The sequence below is a fragment of the Mirounga angustirostris genome, unplaced genomic scaffold, assembly GCF_029215605.1.
Source record: "Mirounga angustirostris isolate CCGP_5_RB_7025 unplaced genomic scaffold, mMirAng1.0.hap1 SCAF_9, whole genome shotgun sequence".
Classification (NCBI taxonomy): Eukaryota; Metazoa; Chordata; class Mammalia; order Carnivora; family Phocidae; genus Mirounga; species Mirounga angustirostris.
In genome coordinates this window covers 141529487-141554390 of record NW_026991717.1, presented here as the reverse complement: position 1 = coordinate 141554390, position 24904 = coordinate 141529487, and the positions used below count along the sequence as shown (strand labels likewise).

The following is a 24904-nucleotide window of genomic DNA, read 5'->3' as shown; positions in this document are numbered from 1 at the left end:
GGTCTTTAAAATTCTACCATGTGAAAGATTTTATTATAGAACCTAAAAATAATCCTCACATGGTATAGATTCAGTTTCCAGGAGATACGTAAGCTTTAAAAAACCCAATCTTATCAGCAAGCTCAAAACAATCAAAATTGAGACTAGGACTCAAATTTTTCTAGAAACCTCAATCAGTTGTTAAGAGGATGTATTTTCCCTCTTTAGGAAAATGTATTTTCAGAATTTCCAGCTTATTACTTCTTGTAAAATAGCTCTATGTCTGGGATCCACCTGCTAGACAAATTCAGAAGTTTCTCTGTCACCAATCATCTTAAATAACTTCGTAGGCATTTCCTTCTCTCAGAGGCCACCTGGGAACCCCTCTAACTCCTGACTGGTATGGGCCTTCTTTCATACTCATTTTCTATGTGGAAACTTAAGAATTCTCCAGCATCAGCCTGTGGCAAATAAGGAACAAGGCCAAACAGATTCTTTGTGCCCACTTCCTACATCCTGCTCATCCAAAAAACTGAGCCAAATAAATGCACTATTATTCAGTGTTAAATACCTGGAGTATGTGTTCTTCTGTATCTAACAAAACTTTATCTCAGGCCTGTCTTAAGGACCAGCAGGGCAGAGAGGTGTACTACCCTAACTTCCTCGCACACCAGTATGCATTCTGGAGTAATTGTGCCAGACTGGGGCACTGGTTGTCCATTTCCTGTTCTGTAGTAAGAAAGACCTACTAACTCACCATGCTTTACTTTAAAAGCTTACTGACAAAATCAGTACATAACTATCTTTCTGTCCTCTGTGAAAACAGGGTGGAATATAAGCCAGCCGTAGGGATCAGAGAACTCCCAGGAGGTGTGGTCACTGCCCCCTCCACACACACACGCGCGCGCGCGCGCGCACACGCAAGCACACACGCACACGCCCTACGGCCACCGCTATTTTAATACTCCAAAAGGTGAGGAAAAAATAACTGACAGAAAAATCCCCTATGCAAAAACCCCAACTCTGCGGGAAGGAGGGTGGGTCCCTGTGAATCACCCACTCCTCCTCCACGTGAAATGTAGCCAGGTGAGTGATTTCTCAACTAATGATGGCCAACATAAAAGGACTCAGCACCGCATGGACATCTGAGGGCGCCTGCAGGAAACAAAGCAACGGGAATCCAGAGTGGAGGGGCAGGAAGATAGGCTCCAGCCCCCACCCCTGCCCCCCCCACCCCCCGAGGAAGAGGGATGAACACACAGGCAGGACAGGCCCTAGTCCAGAGGAGAATGGACACAACCTCTGGGCAGGCAGATTCTTTTTGGGAAGAAACGCACAGGGAGGCTAGATCACCTGGAGCTCAGTCAGAAGGGCTGCATAGGGCCTAGTGAGGAGGCTGTACAGGGCCTCGGGCTGTATTTTCTGAGTGCAGTGGGAAGCCACTGCAGTAAAGGGCGGGAGGCAACCTAAAAGACCTCGGTAGAAGCTATGTGGGGAAGGGCCTGGAGTAACTTGGGACAAGTGGAGAGACCAGTCAGGGGCCACCGGTACAGGCAAGAGGGCTGGACCTGACTGGGAACCAGGGAGGTGGGGAAAAAGCAGGACACAGGCCTGAGCCATAGACCGAAAGGGAAACAAGGAGAGGGATCAAGGAATGCTCCCCAGTGTTCTCATTTAAGCAACTGGATATGGGTAGCAAGGATCAAGAGTTCAGAGTTCACTGGGGACAGGTCGGGTGACGTCTAAGGGACAACAAGTACCTCAGTCGTGTCTGACCACTCTTACTCAGGGCTGAAAACGCCCCCTCCCGCAAGGCTCTCATCAGCAAGCTCCCCCAAGACCAGCTACTTCAAGTGGCTCACTCTCAACTCACCCCCTTCCCACCAACCCTGCTCTATTCTGGAACTAGCATCTGGACTTCCCTCTCTGTCCTCAAGCCCTGCTGTATCATACAGGCTTCATGATAATGGGAAGCTGCCTGCATTGTTTCTTGCTGTGTCCCTGGCACTTAGCAAGGTGTCTGGCACACACTGAGGACTCCGTCAATTGCTTTTATTTATTTATTTTTAAAGATTTTATTTATTTATTTGACAGACACAGCGAGAGAGACAGCACATGCAGGGGGAGTAGGGGAGAGAGAAGCAGGCTTCCCCGCTGAGCAGGGAGCCCAATGCGGGGCTCGATCCCAGGACCCCGGGATCATGACCTGAGCCGAAGGCAGACGCTTAACGACTGAGCCACCCAGGCGCCCCCGTCAATTGCTTTTAAATAAATACATGGGGCTAGAGCTCAAAGAGAGTTATGGGTTAAAAACAAGTCTGGGGAACTTGGGAACCACAGCTGGAAAATTCTTTTATTTTTCTAATGGTACCTTCTCAAAAATTCCCATCCTGCTAACCAAAGTTTCAGTGTAAATTATGGTATCTCAGGGAGTTTATCCAAACGGAGTGATGGACATCTGGGCTTCTGTTGAAGGCACTCTGATCTCCCAGTTCCCTCTGCTGACTTTAATACATACTTCTAGTAGAACTGCACTCTGTTAAAAAGATTTTTTTGACTCCTTAAGATCTCATGTAATGACTAAAGACTGAATTTTTGTAGAAAGCACCTCACCTTGCAAAAATATTAAATCTTAATAGTCATACATCTGGAAATCAGAACAGCTTTGACCATCTACACCAGGTTTCTCAACCACGGCACTATTGCCATATTGGGCCAGATAATTCTTTGTCGGGGGGGATGTCCTGAGCATTGTAAGACATTTACAGCATTCCCCCCTCTCCACCCCCCTCCCCAAGCAAGTTTCTAGACATTGCCAAATGTCCCTCGGGAGAACAAAATTGCGCCCCCCCCCCCCCCCCCGGAGAACAATTATCTAGAGACCAAGTGGTCTTTTCCTATTATTAACACAACCAAGGAAACAGGGATCAAATTCTAAGTTTGAAATGCTCACTTAAAAACAACTGGCCCAAATTACATCCTCTAGTGAAACCGAAAGCAAAACAGGTACTTAACACACACACACACAAACCATCCTGGTAGGGTTTTGAACCATAACATCAAGAAATGCTAACATTTCCTTTGGAGAGAGTCTGTCTAAATGTGAGAATCGTTGGAAGGGCTGCCTCACACTCCGGGTGAGGGAACTCATTACCAAGCCTCTCCACCTCTACAGGATGGAGATCCTGCAAGTAAAATGCCTGTACTGACCAAAGCCCTTTCAGACACACAGGAAAACACAGCCTTGTAGAGCTGTTCTTACACGGGTAAGACTGGGTAGAATCACGGAGGCGGCTGCATGCCAGCAGCTCCCCTGTACCACCTCCTCAGCCCTCCCTGCTCCTCAGGCCGGGGAGAGGCCCACAGAAAGCTCCGGGCAGCGCAGTTAGGGCTGCAGGCCCCGAGCCTGTTCGGAGGTGCCGGCTTCAAGGACCGAGAGCCAGTTAGTTAACAGTCAGTTACTTGGGCATATTCTCTTCTCCTACCGTTGTTTTTATGCACACTGCTCTCTACAAACAAGTTAGTGAGTCTTACACGCTTGAAATCACTTAAGACATTTGTAGTATCAGATTCCCACATCAGTTTACCACAGAGTTTCTGAGGTCGTGACTTTTCTCTCCCCGTCCCAGAGCATTCGAACCCAGAGCAAGCATCCGGTCTCAGTTTCCAAATGCCCCTCGATGGGACCGATGATGATGGAATCCAGATCAAAATTTTTGATAACAGGATCAACACTAGTTGCCAATTACCTAAATTATCTAAACCAAAACGCACCAAATGTACATGTGGTGCAAATACACCCTTACCGGTCAAAAAAAGCCCTGAGGACAAGTAGCTAAGGGCTTCAAGATGTGTCAGGCTCGATACAGATTCGGCTCTGCCCACAGAAGGTCAAAACCTCTTCTCGTGCTTCTCAGAGCACAGCGGCTTGCAGGGGCACATGATCTCGGCCCGAAGGTCAGTTTTGATAAGCAGAAAGATTTTTAGAGGTTTGTAACATTAAACACATATTATACAACAAAATGTAAACTTCATACTAATTTCAGACAAAACAGACCACAAAAACCATGTGTTAAGAACAGGCTGCCTCCGAATGCTGTGCCCTCCGCCCTGCGAAGGGGTACCCGTCACGCGTCCACTGTTGTGTCGCTAGGGGGCCTCCCAGGGGGAAGTTCGGGACTGCTGATAACTGTCCACTACTGCGCACCAAAGAGTATCAGAGAACCCAGGAGTCTAAGTCTCCACAGAGAAAAATAAGTAAAGGGGGAGGGAGCTATTTATAAAGGTACAGAAGTTAAAATGTCTCTGAATTTTTAGCCAACTTCAGAGGGTCACCTCCTCCAAATCAAGAGCTCCATCTGTGCATGTTTCTGTGATACACACAGTGGTCATCGCACACAGAAATGTCACAAGAGAGGCGGAGCGAGGTCAGAGACTGCCCAGAGCCACCATGCAGTGAGAGGTCCACACCCTCAGCCACCACACCCCACCCCGAGGCTGCACCACGGGGTGAAAGGCTGAGCACTAACATTCTAAGAGCCTATCATTCTAAAGATTTTATTTATTTATTTGAGACAGAGAGAATGAGAGAGAGCACATGAGAGGGGGGAGGGTCAGAGGGAGAAGCAGGCTCCCCGCCGAGCAGGGAGCCCGATGCGGGACTCGATCCCGGGACTCCAGGATCATGACCTGAGCCGAAGGCAGTCGCTCAACCAACTGAGCCACCCAGGCGCCCGAGCCTATCATTCTAAAGCAAAGGGTCCTTCAAGCTCACAAGAATTCCACCTCTTCTTTTTTTTTTTTTTTTTTTTAAAGATTTTATTTATTTATTTGTCAGAGAGCAAGAGAGAGAGAGGGAACACAAGCAGGGGGAGTGGGAGAGGGAGAAGCAGGCTCCCCGCCGAGCAGGGAGCCCGATGTGGGGCTCGATCCCAGGACCCTGGGATCATGACCTGAGCCGAAGGCAGACATTTAACGACTGAGCCACCCAAGCGCCCCGAATTCCACCTCTTCTATGAAAGCTTGCCAGGAGGCCAGGCCTCTTGGCCTGAAAAGTTATTCAATAGATTCTTTTTAAAAAACCGTCCACATTTTCTCTTTCTAGGACTAATTTCTAAGCTGTTGGTCAGCAGGGACCATGTCATATACACATTGCCATGACATCCAGCCCAGATATGTGCACAGAGTGGATGACGGATACCCAGTTGCAGATTCACTTTACTTACAATTTATGGAAAACACTGAATTATCTGAAGAATAAAGTCTGGTATGCCAAATATAAAGGTACTGGGAAATCAAAGAAACCAGATGGGGAAAGTATAAACACACAAATGGAGGAATTAAAGGAGCATTAATAGCCGCATTTGTTGGATGCCTATTAACTGCCAGGAGTTTTATATACATACTGACATGTAAATTTGATATATACTCACTCCCTACAGCCACCTATCAGCTGAATCTCCTCAGCTCCACAATCTCTTACCCAAACCAAACCCAGATATGTTTCAGAGTTTAGAATTCTTTTTTGGGTTTTAGAAAGGAAATACTGTGTGTGTATATCTTAATATAACGCCACCAGTGAAGTCCGGGACAGCGTCCACAAGAAAACACATTTATTAACAGTCTGCAGTAAAATACAGGAATATTCATACTAAGTGGAATAGAGATTATATATAACATCACACCACTTCAGCTCAGGTTTTGGCACCAAATATATGACAGTATCATTCCATTTCAGAGGCTCTGGGGCTTCACAATTGTGGCTGGGGAACTGGGTCCCTGCTTTACTGTCCTTATTTTACTGCAGGGACCTGAGGCTCAGGAAGGTCAAGTAACTTGCTTAAGTTGACTCAAACTGAGGAGGAGAGGCAGGGTTTGGCCCTGCTTCTCTTGCCCAAAGCCTGTATGGGGCTTCATACCCGTGAGCATGCCCATCAGGAAACCCTGAAAACTCAGACTGGGAACCAGCAGGTCCAAGGCACCTGGAAAGGCGCTGCTGATGGGATCATCCCCTGTGGGAGGAAAAAGTGTGCTCCTTCCACTAAACCACAGGCTCTCAGGCCTGGCTCAGTGTCAGCATCCCTCGGGACTCTTCAAAGATAGCCATTAAAGGGGCGCCTGGGTGGCTCAGTCGTTAAGCGTCTGCCTTCGGCTCAGGTCATGATCCCAGGGTCCTGGGATTGAGCCCCGCATCGGGCTCCTTGCTCTACGGGAAGCCTGCTTCTCCCTCTCCCACTCCCCTGCTTGTGTTCCCTCTCTCGCTGTCTCTCTCTCTGTCAAATAAATAAATAAAATCTTTAAAAAAAAAAAAAAAGATAGCCATTAAATCAGATTTCTGGGGTCTTAACTGATTGAAATCATCTGAAGTGGGGCCCCCAGCTTTTGTGGTTCTAATAATTCTAATGTGCAGCCAGGATTCAGAATCACTGACATGAGGGGCACCTGGGTGGCTCAGTTGGTTAGACATCTGCCTTCGGCTCAGGTCATGATCCCAGGGCCTGGGGATCGAGCCCCGCATCAGGCTCCTTGCTCAGGAGGGAGCCTGCTTCTCCCTCTGCCTGCCGCTCCCCCTGCTTGTGCTCTCTCTCTCCGTGTCAAATAAATAAAATCTTTAAAAAAAAAAAAAAAAAAAGAATCACTGACATGGAAACCATTAGGAGAAAAGAAATCACTGATAAAGTAAGACTCTTGAGAAGGCATCCGCAAGCCCGGTCAGGACTTCCACTAGAGTCTCTGTATTCTATCAAAGGTGTCTGGGAGGCTTCCAGTCCTGACCAGGAACTGTTACTAAATTCCCTAGGGACAGAATACCCCAGCTATCCCAGGCTCTGCGGGTTATAAGCATTTTCTCCTCCCCTGAAACCACTGAAATCCTAGACATACCACACTAAAGGCAAAGTCCTACAGGACAACCACACGTAAGTGCAAAACTAGGAGGTACTGCTGCCTACCAGCTGACAGAAACAAATATTTAGTAGAAGACTACGCAAAAAGAAGTTCTAACCCTTATGCTGTAGGTACACTATGGTATCAATTCGTGAATGGAGTAGAATCTGCACACACAAATCAAGTTGTGGATTTTAAATTATGCTCACTGAATCCTAAGATTGAAAGGGACATTAGTGGTCATGCAGCCTGCTCCCCCCACAGATGTCTGCCAGCTTCCACTGGACACACCCATCCAAAGAAGACAGAATAGGCCTTCCACAATGCAAATCTGCCCCTTAATGCCACCTGAACTCAAATTTTGCTTCCAAAATTCTGAATTAGCCAACATCTTCCACACCCAGTCTCGGGTCATATCTGGTATGACCCGTATGCACTCCAGCCCAGCAAATCCCTAACGTCAGTTCTCTGGAGAGGCTTGTTTGGTAAAATTCCTCATGGAAACCGAAGAGTCCTATTCTGACCTGTGTGTTAGCTTGCTAACTCACTCATCCTGTAACCTGCACCACCCCCTGCTTTTTAGGCCATGCAGAGATCCTCAGGGTCACCTCCTCAGTTTCCAAGGTGGGTGGCCACCACCAAATTTCAACAGGCCAGATGGCAGTCGCCTAGAGACTTGAGGCCACAACCCCCACCCAGAAGAGGCAGGACCTCCACCCCAAAGGGTCGACAAAGCAGGGAATCAAACCAAAGAGGTTCTTCTCAAGCCTTAAGATCTAATGGAACTTGCCTGGCTAAGTGTCGACGTGCTTGGGACCTGCCTTCTTTCCTATTTCTCCCTTTCAAAATGGGAACAGCTATTCTATGCCTGCCCCATTACATTTTCGAAGCTCCTAACTTACATGGTTTCATAGGTTCACAGTTGGGAGAGGAATTCAGCCTCAAGATGAATTCATACCTCGAGGCTCACCCACATCTGATTTAGATATTTAGATGAGACTGCGGACTTTATAGGTTATATTAAGATTATGGGGCTGCTGGGATGGAATGAATGTATTTTGTATGTGAGATGGACATGAATTTGGGGGGTCGAGGGCAGAATACTATGTATGGTCTGAATTATGGCCCTCAAAATTTATCTAGTGGCACTCTAACTCCTACTGTGATGTGTCTGGAGATGGGCCTTTGGCAGGTAATTAAGGGCCAACAGAAGAAAGCTTGCTTCCTGTCTCTCACTCCCCACCATGTGAGGATACAGTTAAAAGGAGGCCATCTGCAAGCCAGGAAGAGAGCCCTCAACCGGAAACTGACCTGGCTGGCACCTCAATCTTGGCCCTTAAGCCAACTACCATGAAAGCAGACAGGGGCTTTAAAGGTTAAACAATTTGCCCAGGGTCACAAAGACTGGTGGGGCCTAGCTTGTGGGGCCCGACTCCTACTTAAATCTTTTGTCCCCCCCACCGCAGGGAGGCCACCAGCTCCTTTACTCAACCTCTCCAGCACCAACAAATATTCTTCCATGCTTTCCACCATTCTATATATTTTAGAAACTTTTACACTTGTAGTGTTACACTTAGAAGAACAGAATGTCAAAGTTTGGGGCACCTGGGTGGCTCAGTCGGTTAAGCATCTGTCTTCGACTCAGGTCATGATCCCAGGGCCCTGGGATGGAGCCCTGTGTCAGGCTCTCTGCTCAGTGGGGAGCCTACTTCTCCCTCTCACTCTCCCTTTGTGCTCACTTTCTCTCTCTCAAATAAGTAAATAAAATCTTAAAAAAAAAAAACAATGTCAAAGCTTTAAGAGCCTTTTTTCATATGCAGAATTGGGACCTCAATGAAGATGCCTCACAGACAATTGGTTCAGGTTAAACTATACCTTATATATTCCACTCCAAGCAAAAGTGACTAAAATCTGATGCAGTTCCCAAGAACCCTAAGACAAAATGAAAAGCAAGGGTAACTATCTTAATTTATCTTAACACAAGTAAACACCCTGTTTATATGAACCACAGCAGAGAGAAGACAGGCAACATTATCAACTGTGTGAAATGCCGCTGCCCTCCTGGCCCCATCCTCCCTGTCTGGGTTACCACCCTCCCCAATCCTCCAGTTTCATTACCCTTCCTCAGCCCCGATGCTGGTCACCTCCAGGCCACAGTCACCACATTATGGTGTAGAGAATCTTGAAGGTGATGGTGAGTGAAAAAGGCAAGTGCTATCAAAAGAAGCATCCCCAAAGACATGCAGAGAGCAAGTATTTTCTCCTGATGCTATGTCAAAGGTCAGCACACTTTTGGAATTCCTAAAAGGGCAGAATGAGAAATGGGCATGTGTGTGCATGAAACGTCACTGCTATAAAAGTCCTCAGACCATCTAGACCACAGGCCCTTGACCTCAGGCATGACAGAAGAGGATTCAGGAACTCCCAGGACTCCCTGAAATTTCGTGCACTAGTCAGGCACTCTGGTGTATCACCCAATTAAAGAGGTTGTTTCTCTTCATTCATGCCTACTTTGAACAGGTGGTTAGATGCCCAGAAGTGATGGGTATTTGGAAACAAAGGCACAGTATGCATGGGAAACAGGACCGGGCAGCTCACATGGTGGCTGGCCTCCTGGCCAGGGATGCAGTAATGGCCGTGCTCTATCTGGCAGGGCTCTCTGTGCAGCTGCAAGCAAAGGGCCCACAGGGAACACAGACACAGCTCTTCCCCTCTCCACCCTCATCAGTCCCCATACAGATGCAGATTTCTTCTTTCGTTATTTAAATCTACTCTCTCACTCCTCTATGACCTCATCACATTTGCTTGCTCAAATAGTGTTGCAACAATCCGCTGAGAAAGGCTGAGAAAGCAGGGTTTACAGAAAATGCGACTTCCATGTTACAACTAATGTGTACACACCTCTTCACAAGCTGTCAAATTATCCCACACTTTTCTACATAAACAGCCATAACTTAATTCTAATAAGTCTCTCGGGGATTTACTAGAATGATAGGGTGAACACAGGAAATTTAGGATATGTAGGCTTACTAATTTTTTCTCAATGGAGCTTTTTTTAAGAACAGAAAGAAATACAAACTTCAATTCCACAATACTCTTCAAAATGAAAGTGAATTTTCAAATAATTTTTTTAAATGAACTAATAGGAGGGGCGCTTGGGTGGCTGAGTCAGTTAAGTGTCAGACTCTTGATCTCAGCTCAAGTCTTAATCTCAGGGTCATGAGATCAATCTCCACCTTGGGCTCCACGCTGGGCATGAAGCCTATTCAAAATTTAAAAAGAATTAAATAAAAAATAAATGAACTAACAGGAAGGGAAAATTTACAGACCCAAAGTTGTACTTGAAAAACTCCTGACAAACATATGATCAAGGATGCCTGCTGATTAAGTAGAAAAAACCTACATTTTATTACCATTTTATGAATGGGTGTATTCCAAAATTTTATTCATGAATTCTTGGTTGAGAACACAGAATGCATTTTCTCACAGAAAACAGATAACACACAACAGTTGGGGTTTCCATTTTAGCCCACAAAAGCCTGTCTTACAAAGTATATACAACCCACACTGCTGATAGCACTAGAACCGAACCACTACACATACAGTGGGTTAACGAGGGCCACAAATTCCTTGACACTCCTTTCAATAAGAGCTAGGCAATGTGTCCCCTCTCCCTATTTAAACCGGGAGTACCTTGCGGGTTCTTCGACCAATAGAACAGAGCAGGGATAATGGTGCACCAATGCGTCAGCCTCTGCTTCCTCTCCCAGAAAACTCACTGTAGGAGTCCTAGGCTGCCAGGTAAGAAGTCCACCCACCCTGGCAGAGAGGCCATCTGCAGAGGCCCTGACAGTACCTGGAAAGGGAAGAACCACTAAGCCAGGCCTTCCAACCATCCAGCCATGTTGGACTCCAGGCCAGATGCCAGATAAACACCAGTGAGTGACCTAGGTTAATGCCACACAGAGCAGAAGAATCACCCAGCTGAACCCTGCCTGATCAACTCACAGGACCATGAGATCTAAAAATAGATTACTGCTGTTTTAGGTCACTGATGCTTAGGACAGTTTGTTACTCAGCAGTCATTATCTGGGACAATCTGTAGCTTTTTCAGAAAATGACAAGCATATCTCTCTCCTGTCCTGGCAACAGGAATAGTGTCCCCTCCTCCCTTCTCCACTGGTGGACACAGAGTTATGGTGGTCATGTCAGCCAGGATTTTCCCAGTGATAGGCCATGAAGGGCAGCCTTGTGTTGGGAAGCGGGGAGGTATGTGCCATGATCATCATCATCCTGTCTGCTTCAAAACCCTTCTTGAATTTTCTACACACTACTGAGGACAGGAAAGTTTTCAAAATTCTGAAGAAATAGGATGTCCAATCAAAATGCAGTTGGTATCCTGATACAAAAGCCAGACAAAGATACCACAAGAAAACTAAAAACCCATATCCCTTATGAACTTGGATGTAAAAATCTCAACAAAATATTAGCAAATCAAATCCAACAAGACAGTAAAAGGATGATACACCCCGGCAAAGTGAGATTTATCCCAGGAGAGCAAGTGTGGTTCAACATACCAAAATCAATTAACGTAAATACACCACACTGATAGAATAAGGGGGGAAAAAACCACATGATCATATCAATAGACACACAGAAAGCATGTGACAAAAACGCAACATCCTTTCATGATAAAACACTCAGCCAAGTAGGAACTGAAGGGAACTTCCTTAACATGATAAAGGGCATCTATTAAAAAACAAAACAAAACAAACAACCCACACCTAAGTTCATAATCAATGGTGAAAGACTGAAAACCTTCCCCTAAGACCAGGAACAAGATAGGGATGTCTGCTTTCACTTCTGCTATTCAACACTATAGAAGTGGTAGCTAGAGCAATTAGGCAAGAAAAAGAAAAAAAAAAAAAAAAGGTATCCAAATTGGAAAGAAAGAGATAAACTATCCCTATTTGCATATGACATGAATCTATATATAGAAAATCCCATAAACCCCAGAAAACTACTAGAGGGGGCGCCTGGGGGGCTCAGTCATTAAGCATCTGCCTTTGGCTCAAGTTATGATCCCAGGGTCCTGGGACTGAGCCCCACATTGGGCTCCCTGCTCAGCGGGAAGCCTGCTTCTCCCTCTCCCTCTCCCCCTGCTTGTGTTCCCTCTCTTGCTGTGTCTCTGTCAAATAAATAAATAAAATCTTAAAAAAAAAGAAAAGAAAAGAAAACTACTAGAGGTAATAACCAAATTCAGCAAAGTCTGGGTGTATGATCACCACACAAAAATCAGTTGTGTTTTTATACACTAGCAATGAATAATCTGAAAGAAAATTAAGGAAACAATTCCATGTAAAAAACATCCAAAAGAACAAAATATCTAGGAATAAATTTAACCAAGGAGGTAAAAGATTCGTACGCTGACACTACAAAATCTTGCTAAAAGAAATTAAAGATGTAAATAAGTGAAAAGACACCCCACAATCATGGATCTGAAGACTTAGTATTGTTACAATGGCAACTCCCCAAAGCAGATTCAATGCAATCCTGATCAAAATTCCAATGACCTTTTCTTGCAGAAAGAGAAAAACTGATCCTCAAATTAATATGAAGCCGCAAGAGGTCCCAAGTAGTCAAAGCAATACTGAAAAAGAAAAATAGAGTTGAAAGACTCATACTTCTCTTACTACCTCAAAACTTTCTACAAAGCTACAGTAATTAAAACACTGGCATAAGAACAGACATACAGACCAAGAGAACAGAACTGAGAGTCCAAAAAATAAATTCAAACATCCATGGCCAACTGATTTCCAACAAGGGTGCCAAGACCATCCAATGGAGAAAGAATAGTCCAACACACGGTGCTGGGACAAGTGTATAACCACATACAAAAGAATGAAGTGGGGGCGCCTGGGTGGCTCAGCTGGTTAAGCGACTGCCTTCGGCTCAGGTCATGATCCTGGAGTCCCAGGATCGAGTCCCACGTCGGGCTCCCTGCTCGGCGGGGAGTCTGCCTCTCTCTCTGACCCTCCCCCCCCTCATGCTCTCTATCTCATTCTCTCTCTCATATAAATAAATAAAATCTTAAAAAAAAAAAGAAGAATGAAGTGGGACTCCTAGCTCACTCCATATATAAAAATTAACTCAAAATGGATCAAAGACCTAAATAGAAGAGCTAAAACTATAAAATATAGAGATAAATCTTCATGACCTCAGATTTGGCAACAGATTCTCAGATTTGATACCTAAAGCACAAGCAACAAAAAGAAAAAAAATAAATTGACCCTTATCAGAATTAAGAACTTCTGTGCATTAAAGGGCATTTATTAAGCATGTGAAAAAAACACCTCCAGAATGGAAGAAAATATTTGTCAACCACATACTTAATTAGGGTTTAATATTTAAAATATATAAAGAACTCTTACAACCCAACAACAAAAAGATAAACAACCCAACTAAAACATGGGCAGAGGGCGCCTGGGTGGCTCAGTTGGTTAAGCGACTGCCTTCGGCTCAGGTCATGATCCTGGAGTCCTGGGATCGAGTCCCGCATCGGGCTCCCTGCTCGGCGGGGAGTCTGCTTCTCCCTCTGACCTTCCCCCTTCTCATGCTCTCTCTATCTCATTCTCTCTCTCAAATAAATAAATAAAATCTTTAAAAAATAAATTAATTAAAAAAAATAAATAAAACATGGGCAGAGGGTTTGAATGGATATCACTCCAAAAAAAGACCTACAATTCAAAGATGTTCAATATCACTGGTCATTAAGGAAATACAAAATTATAATGAAAATACCACTTTACATCCACCAGAATAGCTTATGTACATACATACATACATACATGTTGGCGAAGATGTACAGAAATTGGAACCTAGTACATTGCTTGTAGAAATAAGTTAAACACAGAATTATTGTATGACCCAGCAATTCCATTTCCTAGGTATTTCACACAAGAGAAATGAAAACACATTGTCTACACAGAAACTTGCATGCATTGTTCATAATAGCCAAAAGGGGAAAACAATCTAAACGTTCATCAGTGGATGAATGGATAATTTGTGGTATACACACACACAATGGAATATTATCCAGCCATAAAAAGGAACAAAATACTTATACACGCTACAATGTAGCTGTACCTCAAAAACATTACACTAAGTGAAAGAAGCGAGACATAAAAGGTCACACACTGTATGATCCCTTTTATATGAAATGTCCAGAGAAGGCAAATCCTTAGACAGAAAGCAGATTAGAGGTTCCCAGGGGTCGGGAGGAAGAGAGAATGGGGAATGATTACTTAATGGGTATAAGATTATTTAATGGGGTGATGAAAAAGTTTTGAAACTAGACAAAGCTGGTGGTTGCACAACACTGTGAATATGCTAAGTACTACTGAACTGCACACTTAAAATGGTTAATTGCATGTTCTGTGAATTTTGCCTCAATAAAAGAAAATGTGGTTAGACTATAATATATTGATTCATCCATACGAATACTTGAGTACCTACCACACACCAGGCACTTCTCTAGTATATGGCTTAAGATGATGAACAAAAATTTTCTGCTACGAATTTAAAAAGCAAGGTAAGAGACTAGAGTTACAGCACGGAGTATTTTAATTAGGGTGTTCAGGGACGACCTCCTGGAAGAAGTGACATTTGAACAGAGACTGGAATGAATTGAAGAATGTTATTCTGCTAAATAATAAAAGAAAATAACGTACTAAAATTAAATATAAATTTTATCAAAAACGGGCGCCTGGGTGGCTCAGTTGGTTAAGTGACTGCCTTCGGCTCAGGTCATGATCCTGGAGTCCCGGGATCGAGTCCCGCATCGGGCTCCCTGCTCAGCAGGGAGTCTGCTTCTCCCTCTCCCCTCTCTTGTGCTCTCTCTCTCTCAAATAAATAAATAAAATCTTAAAAAAAAAAAATTTTATCAAAAATCATCACATGCAAAAATTCCTTTTCTAAAAATCATTTTACTCTTTATTACGAATAATTTCTTTATAGTCCAATAATATGCTGCTTCTACACTTACCTTGTAGCTTTCAGGGCCAAGCCATACTCTAAGAGAGCCTGTCATTCACCTTGCTAGCAAGGCATATTTTCCCTTTAGGAAATCACTCAGGAAAGGAAAGAGAGGAATTACCACTTATGATATGATAGGTTCTCACATTCACTCATATTCTCACTTTTATTCCTCAAAACTACCTTTTCATCAATGAGAAAATTGAGGTTCAGAAAGGGTAAGTAACTTACCACCATAGTTAGCTAAAGGAAGGACCAGAATTCAAATCGGGTCTGATTTCAAACCCATACTCCTTCCATACATAAATTCGTCTCATTTTTACAGAGCACATCTTAGGCTAGACTGAAAATATGATGAAGTGACCCTGTCCTTGAGAAGCTTGTCATCTCAACACTAGAGACCCATCCAAGATGCACCAGAACATTCCTCAATCTGAAGAAGGCAGAGCAGGCTCCAGAAACATGAGGTCTTTGCTATCCAGTGCTGTGGCATGCACCCAAAAAGCCCAACTAGTGTTAAGAACTATGGAATCTACCCTCTACCACGCCAGAAACATAACCTCGTGGCCTCGGCGTCCAGCTGCGTGCCAGTATGCACAACCCTTCCTGGTGCTACCAAGGCCTATGCAACCAGCCTCCTCGCCCCAATCCAGCCATCACTGACCCCTCCTGGTTCTGTGTTCAAAACTGTACAGCCGTTCTAGCAGAAGAGCCACAAAAAATCTTCTCCAAAATAGTCAACAACATCATTTTCTTGCTAAATCTGGAGAAGGCTTCCTTGCCTTTATCTTATACTCCCGTAAGTAATCTGTAGTTATAATTACATTCCAGATGAATGGGTAGAAGTTTGACTGCACTGGGCTGCAATCATTACACTCTCTACAGAGTGCCCAGGCCTCGGGGACTTGTTCACCACTAACAAGCTAATGTTTGTAAAACTCTATAAAGACATAATGACTAAATACTATCATTATTACTAGACTACCAGTTTCAATGTAAATTAAGAGAGGGAAAGGGGAAAGAAAACACATTAGTAAGTCCGGTTTGGGACTGCTACTCAGCAAGATGTAAGCAACATTTGAGCCACAAGGGTAAAGAACGTCTTAACCGAATTTGTTAAAGGATACTGAATGCAATACTGCTGCTATAAGAAGATAACTCAAAAGAGAAAGAAGGAATGGAGGGAAGACCGGCTAGAAAAATAAGTCAATACAGGCAAAGCAGATGTTAAAGGAAAGGAAAGGCCGCATATGAAAAACATATGCTGGAAAAATATACAATTTCTTTAAAAAGCACTGCATAGCAGCAAAACTAAAACACTAGAATCTGGAAGCAAAACTAAAAAGTCTAGAATGCGAACAAAATCCAAAACTGGATTATAATTCGGCTTAAACTGACCACACGGCACAGTAATGAAAACACAAACTCTATGGAGTCTATTGCTCTTCGTTATTCTCATCTGTAAAATGGGAATGATTCTTACTTCAAAAGTTAGGCTGGCACAGAGGTGGCCCCCAAAGGCAGCCAGTTCCCAGTTCCTGAGCCTTCTCCCTGAAACACAGCCGTGGGGAACAGCTTCAGACTCATGGGCCCTCTGACATGCAGCTCTGCCAGCGAATGCTCTTCCTCTTCTGCAAGCTTGCTCATGCTTGTTCTCCCCGGAAAACACCTCCTAACCCCCCAGTCATTACACATTACACGGCACCCCACGCTCCCTCAGCAGCTCACAGCATCTACCACACTGTGCCATAACCCACAGGCTCTTCTGGCTCACCACCTTACAGAAGCTCCTTGAGGATGGCCATCATACAGCATCTTACTTGACTATTTAGCTTTGACATCTGGCATAGCTCCTAAGCTCTCAAATGTGTGCTGATCAAATAACTGTCAATTCTCCTAAGTTGGAACAGAGGCCAAGCAGGTTCCCTGGGGCAAATCTTGACAAGTGAAGAATGTAAAGAAAAAACTCTAGTCTGGGTCAACAGTCCATGCTTTGCCATTACCTGACTTGGGACAGTTACTAACCCAAACACTCCAAGCCTCCCATATAAAAAGAGGGAATTTGACTAGAAAGTCTCCACAGTCCTTACCATAGGCAAAGACATATCATGCAGTCAAATGCTCTACCACTGAGCTATACCCCCGGCAAAGACATATTATGTTCATATTTTAAGATCTTAACATTCTTATTCTACTACATCTTGACTAGCTATTGTATTAGTAGTTATTGTTATGAAAATTAACACCAGGGGCACCTGGGTGGCTCATTCCACTGACTCTTGATTTCACCTCAGTTCATGATCTCAGGGTGGTGAGATCGAGCTCTGCATCAGGCTCAGCATTGGGCATGGAGCCTGCTCAAGATTCTCTCTCTCTTTCCCTCCCCCTCTCCCTCTCTTAGAAAAAAAAAAAAAATTAACATCAGTAGAATGCTTTATTGTCCATTTCACTCATAACAAGCATGTGATGTGCATGGTGCTTTCTACCCCATTTTAAAGATGGGGAAACCTATTCAGAGAGAACCAAGAGCCTGCCCAAGTACAGAGGGCAGGACTGGCATTCAGATCCTCCCCTTCTCAAGCTGGGGAATGGACAGCTCCAGGGACACATGGTAGGATGCCAGGGAAGCCCTCGGGAATCCTAGGGAAGCCAAGGACAAACGAAATGCATCTTTTGGAGAATTAACTATACTCAAAAATTTGGGAGACAAAGTGTGTTATGGGACGCCTGGGTGCCTCAGTCTGTTAAGCGTCTGCCTTCAGCTCAGGTCATGATCCCAGGGTCCTGGGATCGAGTCCCGCATCGGGCTCCCTGCTCCGCGGGGAGCCTGCTTCTCCCTCTGCCTCTGCTTCTCTATCTCTCATGAATAAATAAATAAAATCTTAAAAAAAAAAAAAGTGTGTTTATATTTTTAAAAAATCGGACCTATTATTGAGTACGACATAAAATCTGTATTAAAATTTAAGATAAAGAAAGGACGCCCGGCTGGCTCAATCATAGAACATGCGACTCTTTTTTTTTTTTTTTTGATTTGATTTATTTATTTGAGAGAGAGAATGAGATAGAGAGAGAGCATGAGAAGGGGGAGGGTCAGAGGGAGAAGCAGACTCCCTGCCGAGCAGGGAGCCCGATGCGGGACTCAATCCTGGGACTCCAGGATCATGACCTGAGCCGAAGGCAGTCGCTTAACCAACGAGCCACCCAGGCGCCCCAGAACATGCGACTCTTGATCTCAGGGTCGTGAGTTCAAGCCCCATGTTAGGTGCAGAGATTACTTAAAAAATAAAAAATAAATTAAAAAAAAAATTAAAGCTAAAACTCAACAGGCCTAGACTCCCATTAAGGGCTTGAGACATACTAAAGCCATGCCATGCCCTTTCTCACACACAAAAGCCATCTGAAATCAGAACATTTAATTTGCCCTATAATAACATCTCAAAACATCAGGCTGTATTAATCCAAAAAGGAAAGAATTTAATTTCTAGAATAAAGCTGTGACTTCAGGGCATTACTGAGCAGGGAAAGACACGAAGTAGTTTTCCTGTTCTTCCTTTCTAAGTCATTAAAAGCACCCAGGGAAGTCACAATGTCAAATGAAGTCTCCCATCATACAAGCCTCTTAATGCAACAAACCAGGGAGCTAAGCCTGACAGAAGAGGGGGGCACAGTCAAGGGAGGCAGCTACGAGGCCCGCCCGCCTGCAGGTGTTAGCAGCCAAACCACACGGAATCACTGTGTGGGCATCTGGCGCGTTTCTTCTCTCTCCCAAACCTGCAGTTCTGGACACAAACACTGACAGGAGAGGCCTAATGGGGCCCTCATCACCTCCAGTGTATGCAGGCCTCCTACTGGGCATTAACCTTCCAGAGTACAAAGCCAGTCTCTGAAAACCTTCACTGTAATTATCATGACTCCTGGAGACTCAGGTTTTACCACTCTGATACTACTGTTGTCCTAAAGATTTTATTATCCTACTTGGTTTATCAATTTAGCTTTTCTCTCCATTTAAGGAACCAAGTTTCCAATAAACAGGCTTTTGGGTTTTGCCCTAGAGTCAGTGTTTAAATTGGAAAGGAAATCAGAGTATCAGAACAGCAGGCCTGGTATCTTTCTTGGTAGAATGACCTCATAAAAAGTTACCCAATCACCTCCATTAAAAAAATAACATAGTTAAAATCAGCACAGAACAAGCTCTAGAAAAACGTAAATCATGAAATGAAATTATAGGACCCGACTTTTTTATTTCTTGAGAATTAAAGAGATTTAGGTCACTGCAGCACAGATGACAGGGCAGTAGGTTGACGGGGGTGGGGGTGGGGGCGGGGGGCAAGTTCCTGAGGAGCAGGTGCTTTTTATTAACATTTATACCCCTCCCCCCCCCCCCCACCTTTTGAGACTCGACCCACAACAAAAACAGGAGAGAGCGCAGTGTGCTGCCCATCCACCGCTCTGCTTCCCGGCGCAGCCCGGGCCCTTTCCGGCAGCATACTGCCTGACCCACTCGAGCTCCTGGTTAAGAGCTAGAGGACAGCACAGGAAGCATCACAACTGGAAATCCACTGACCGGCAGCATCACCAGCACTGTGTCTAACTGGCAAGAAGTGACAGGAGAGCAAACTGTCAGATCTCATCTTACCAAAACACAGGGGGTAGTGAGAAATCCTCTTCCTGCCATTCAAAGGGTCCTGCAAGAGGCCAATGGCCTCCCTGATGCTGGGGCTCCACACCCGCCTCCCAGACGCCTTCCCCGACTACCCCCAGCCAGCCAAAAGCTTCCCCTTTCCTGAATTCCCACCATGCTTCCAGTCTTTCACACAATCCACTAATTCACTTTAGCCTACATTTTATGACTACTTAAGATTCCTCCTGGTGGGGCTTCCCTCTCCAGCTGAGCACCAGTTCCTTGAGGGTAGGGTGGTAAATTTCCACTTTTGCTCACTCTTCCTGCCACAAGCTTCAGTCCTGGTGCTGTCTTGGTCCAATACCCGTGGTTTCAGGCATCTCCCTTCCTTAAAGGCAGGTGCTGTATCGCACTCATCCTAGCTCTGTAACAAGAACATTATGGGAACTCAAGGCACATTAATTGAACATTAAGTTGGATGAGAAAAAGATTCCCAACTCCCAGTTAATGATCCACTCATCTTGAGGGACACAGAATTCAGCAAGAGATTCCCACCTGATTTTTGGAGTTGTGAGAAACCAACAGTCACCTACATTTATGACATCTTACTACCTGCCACCCTCAGCCCAAGGTGTCTGCACAGTGAGACAAAAAATTTTCGCCGCAAGAAATTTCACTGCTTAACGATAAAAACCTCACCCCTCCTTCCTAGGTTGGTCAGTTCCCCACCCCCCACTCCTCTAACATAGTGTTGTGCCGAACACAGTCAGTCAGTAAAGCCTCTTCAAAATGAGAAAGCCGTTTTGTATTTTTTAGTTAATTATGAATCATGAATACTACTCAGGCACACGTAGTTTTCTTACATTTTTCCTTTCTGTTTAAAATTACATTTTCTTCTATGTCCATTGCCTCCTTTGGACCCAAAGCCTCTAGCTATGATGCAAGTGGCACCTTCCCCCATTCACCTCTCTACTGCCCTCCTGCCCACAGGAATCTGGCCTCTCCCTCTGGCTCTACTCCTCCCGCTCAGAACAAGCTTAAGCATCACCTCCACAGTTAGGCCTCGACTGCCTCTCTCTGGTCACCTTCCAGATCCACCGGCCTCACTTCCTTCTTTCTCCCTCAGTAACTCCCTTCCCAGTTTCTGTCAGTATGTGAAGTCAATATTATGACTCTCCCCCACCACCCCACCAAAAAAATAGTATTTCTTCCTCTACCAGCACTTGTAAAAAAGCACACAAGGGGTCTTGACTCTATGGAATCAACACAGGGGCCCTTGGTCATAAGATGTCTCCTCTAGCAAGTTAACAGTTCTTAAATCACCATGGCAAGGAAACTCAGCTATTGCGTAATACTTGATAGTTCAGATCACTTGCTGTTTGGAGAGTCCTGCTATACGAAGATGAGAAAACAGAGATGGGCAAATTTAACGCAATTTCCTTTGTTTGCTTGAGCCAGCCCAGACTTGCAACACCACAGTGACAGTTTTATCTTTGTTGAAGTACAGCTTTAACATCAGAGAAGGACTTTAAGGGAGTGATAAATCATTCTCCTCCTCAGTTCATTAGCATATCTATCCTGACAATACCCCAGAAAGGCCTTTCTCAGCTTTGCACAGTTAAAAAATAAAGGGATTCTAGCAGGGATGTTTATAGAATCAAAATCCCAAACACAGGGGAAAACAGCAAGCAGCAGCCCAGGTGTTTCAGTTAAATGAAAGACCTTCTTCAACGCATGAACAAGAGCAGGAATATTTTGACGGGATTAAGAGAAACAACTGACCACTGCTATTGCCTGTTTCCAGCGGAATGTGTTTACACCAGTCTCATTAAGTGAGGCCATCTTATTAATTCCAAAATTCATGAATAGAGTTCCAAGGAAAATAATTGGTCTTCTTTCCCCTCACAGAAAAATTCACATGAATGTCTTAAAAAAAAAAAAAAAAAAATGCTGGACTTCTCCCTGCCAGTTCTCTCTGCTTTCCTGGCTTCTGCACTGTGACAGCTGGAACAGATGGCGTCTGGCTGAGACACCTCAACGTCTTAAACCTCATGCGTGATGGGGGCTGATTTTAACTAGTGATGCCGGAATCCCAGGTCTGTCAGGGTGTCTGCCACGAGCATCTACTCACAAGGATTTCCAATCTTATATATTTTCCAGTTTCCATACCAGTAAGGCTTATTTTGCTTGGCCAAGGAATTTTTCATCTTTCCACTAATTCTAAATATATATCTATACATTCACAACAGGGTAAAAAGGCAAATATCCCCTTTCACTTGAAAACAGAATGGCTGTGCACTGTTTTGCCAGACATCCTACACATGATGCAGTCTTTTTAACAGGCCATTTTCAAAGATGGGAAAGACACGCGAAGATTTTTTAGCACCAACTGGATGGTCCGCCTGCTCATTTCTTTAAATAAGGATTTTATAGGTAATATAGAAGATCACAGAATACGTTTCCAAAAGCTTCACCAGCGTGTATTCACGGCAAATGCCAGAAAAAAAAAAAAAAATTATGGCTCCTCCTCAGTTGTATGCTGTGAATGTAAATTAAGAAGCAGTAAGGTAACGCTACTCGGTACAGCCTTTATGACTCCACAAAAATAAATGAACACACGCGCGCGCACACGCACACGCACACACACACACACACACCGTATCTCCCTCTGAAATCTGATTCAGAGCTTAGCAGGAAAAACGTGAAATAAAGCTGTTTCCTTCAACGGCCCACTATCTGAAGGGTTCTTAAATTTCAAGGCACGTCCACGACAGTTCATCCATTTCCATTTTGTCGCTATGTCTTCAGATTAAGGGTAAAGAATGTTCCACGCAGAATCCTCTCTACAGGTCCAAATATTGAACAGATGTCCCCAAACGGGGTGACAGTGTGAAAACGTGGCAAAGCGTACGCGAGCCATAGCCTGGCGCCTCAAGATGAAATTTTAAACACCGTGGCACGGATCGTTTTCGTTTTTTGCACCTCTGGGAGCCCAGCCTGACCTTTGCTATTAATCAAAGGTGGAATGTGTGCGTTTTGCCCAAAACCGGAGCCCAGTACCCGCCTGCCTTCGAGGCCACTGCAGTTCCCCGATTATGAATCAGTCAGAGGCTCATCTGCAGAGGAATGACTCAGTACAAACTTTTAAATAATGGCTTAAAAAAATCCCACCCGGCGCCGGCCCCAGGCGAGCACGTCAGCGGGTGCAGACCCCCGAGCCGGAGCGTCCCTCCCGCCGCGAAAACACAGCGCCCCGCAGCAGATGCCGGCTCTCCCAGCCCGCGGGACTCACGCTTTCGAGAGGCCTCGGCACCCCGTTTCCTGAAAAGCTGCGGGCAGCCCGGCCCGCGGGCCCCGGGCCCGGCCTCGAGGACAAAGTTTTCCGAAGTTGAGGCGCTCGGGGGGCGGGCGGGGGCGAGGCGGCGCCGCAGCGGGCACTCGCCGCCGGGCGCCGGGCCTGCTCCGCCCCGGCCCCGCTCCGGCCCCGCTCCGGCCCCGGGCCGCCGCCGCCGCCGCCGCCGAGGGCGCGGGAAGGGGCCGCCGGGGATGGAGCCGCCCGCCCGCCGCCGCCCGCCAACGCCGCCAACGCCGCCAACGCCGCGGCCCCTTACCCCGCGGTCCGCCCCGCTCGGCCCGCTCAGGGGCGCCGGGCGCGTCCTCCGCCGCGGTCCGCAGCGTCCTGCTCCCCGGGCAGCCCCATGTCGGGGGGCGGGGAAGGGCCGGCGGCCGCCGCCGCCGCCGCCGCCGGCTGGAAAGTCCCTGCTGGGCTGCAACCCGGCTCGCGCACGCGGCGGCCGCGCCGCGCCGCGCTCCCTCGCGCCCTCACGCACCCTCTCACAGCACTTCCTCTCGCGCGCTGGAAATCCCCGCCGGCCGCCGGAGCGCGCCCGGCGCGCGCCCGCCCCGCCCCCGCCGCCCGCGCGCGCGTGGGAGCGCGGGAGCCGGCGAGCGCGGCCGCCCCACGCGCCCGCGGCCCGCGCGGCCCCGCGGCCCCCAGCGCGCGCGCCCGCCGCCCGTCGCTAAGGCCCGCCCGCCCCGCGCCCGCCCCGCGCCCGCCCGCCGGCCTTAGCAACGGCGCCGCGGCGCGAGCCGGGCGGCCCCCGACGCGCCCCGCGCCGCCGCCGCGCCGCCCGCCCCCTCGCTCGGCGCGGCCCCCGCCCCCCGGGCCGCCGCGCGCTCCCGCCGTCCCCCCTTTCCGGGTAAAAAAAAAAGAAAACCAGCCACGCAGCGGCGTGTGGGCCCCCAAGGTGCAGGTTCCGTGGCGCCGGGAGCGATGGCGTCACCCGGCTCGCCCGCGCAGCCACGCTCACTCCCACAGACTGCGCCCCTAGACGCACGCTCGCCATCACCCACACGCACCCGCACTCTGGCCGACACAGGCTCACAGACACGCGCTCCTAGACACGGCGCCACTCGGGCGCGCGCACACTCACCTGGGCACAGGCACGCTCACCTCCCTCGCACCACCCACCCCTGCGCAGCCCGGCCGGCACGCGCTCCCGCACAGCCGTGCGCACACACGCGCCCCTCGCACACACACGCGCGCAGGTGGGTGGGGCTGACGGTGACTCAAGCCGTCTGGGCCTCTGCTCTCTGTCACTGAGAGGGGCCGTCGGAGCACTCGCTCGGCTGGAGCTCCTTTCCTTCCTCCCTGGGCTCCTCCCACACCCAGGAAGCCGCGCTCGGTCGAGGGGGACAGGGTGGCCAGGGTGCCACAGGTGCCCCGACTCGCCTCCGGCCCGAGTGGGCGCGAGTGGGCGCGACTGCGCCGCCCGCGCGCCGCCCTCCTGCGTCGAGCCCGGGCCTCTGCCGCAGAGGCGGCCTCCCGAGCCAGGGCGCCCGCTTCTCCGGAGGCCGCGGCCCCGCTGCCCCCCAAGCCACCAGCGGTACCCCTGGGCCTCTACGGCGGCTGCACCGCGCCTGGCGGGGCCTCTCTCGGGGGGGCTCCAGGCCAGCTCTACCCATGTGGACACGCCAACACTGGGGCAACAGAAAGGGCTCTCCGAGAAGGCCTCTGAGGGTCCCTGGCCGGAGCTGAGGCCAGCGTGAGCCGCGCGGGCCAGGCTTCCTCCTGGTATCTCTCCGTGACTCATGTGAGTAGAGGCAGGAAGTCCAGCATCTCCTCCGGCAGCTTCCCCTTGGAACGTTCCGGAACCCTGGACCGTCTGCACAGGCGGCCGCCGCCATGGGGTCTGGCTCCATCAGTTCCCCAGCCACGGCAGCGGGGGGGCCCTGCGCCCCGGACCCAGGCCCGCTTGGGCCGCAGGAGGGCACAGCTCTTGCAGCTCCGAGCAGAGAACTCGAGATGGCTGCCTTCCCGCCCCCCATCCGGCAGCCGTGTCGGGGCGACAGGCCGGCCGCAGCCCTCGGGCCTGCGCTGAGCCG

General features: G+C 47.5%; 1 protein-coding gene across 7 annotated transcripts in view; it reads right to left on the bottom strand.

Moving 5' to 3' along the window:
* Positions 1-23373, bottom strand: part of TRAF3 (TNF receptor associated factor 3) — a 120461-nt gene extending 97088 nt beyond the window's left edge. For 6 of the 7 annotated variants that reach the window (XM_064571629.1, XM_064571631.1, XM_064571630.1 and 3 more), the window contains exon 1: positions 23131-23373. The gene's annotated coding sequence lies outside the window, so the exon portion shown is untranslated. Of the gene's footprint in view, positions 1-22811; positions 22912-23130 lie in introns of those variants that run through there. The other variant, XM_064571632.1, reaches the window with a different exon arrangement.
* Positions 23374-24904: the final 1531 nt, after the last annotated feature.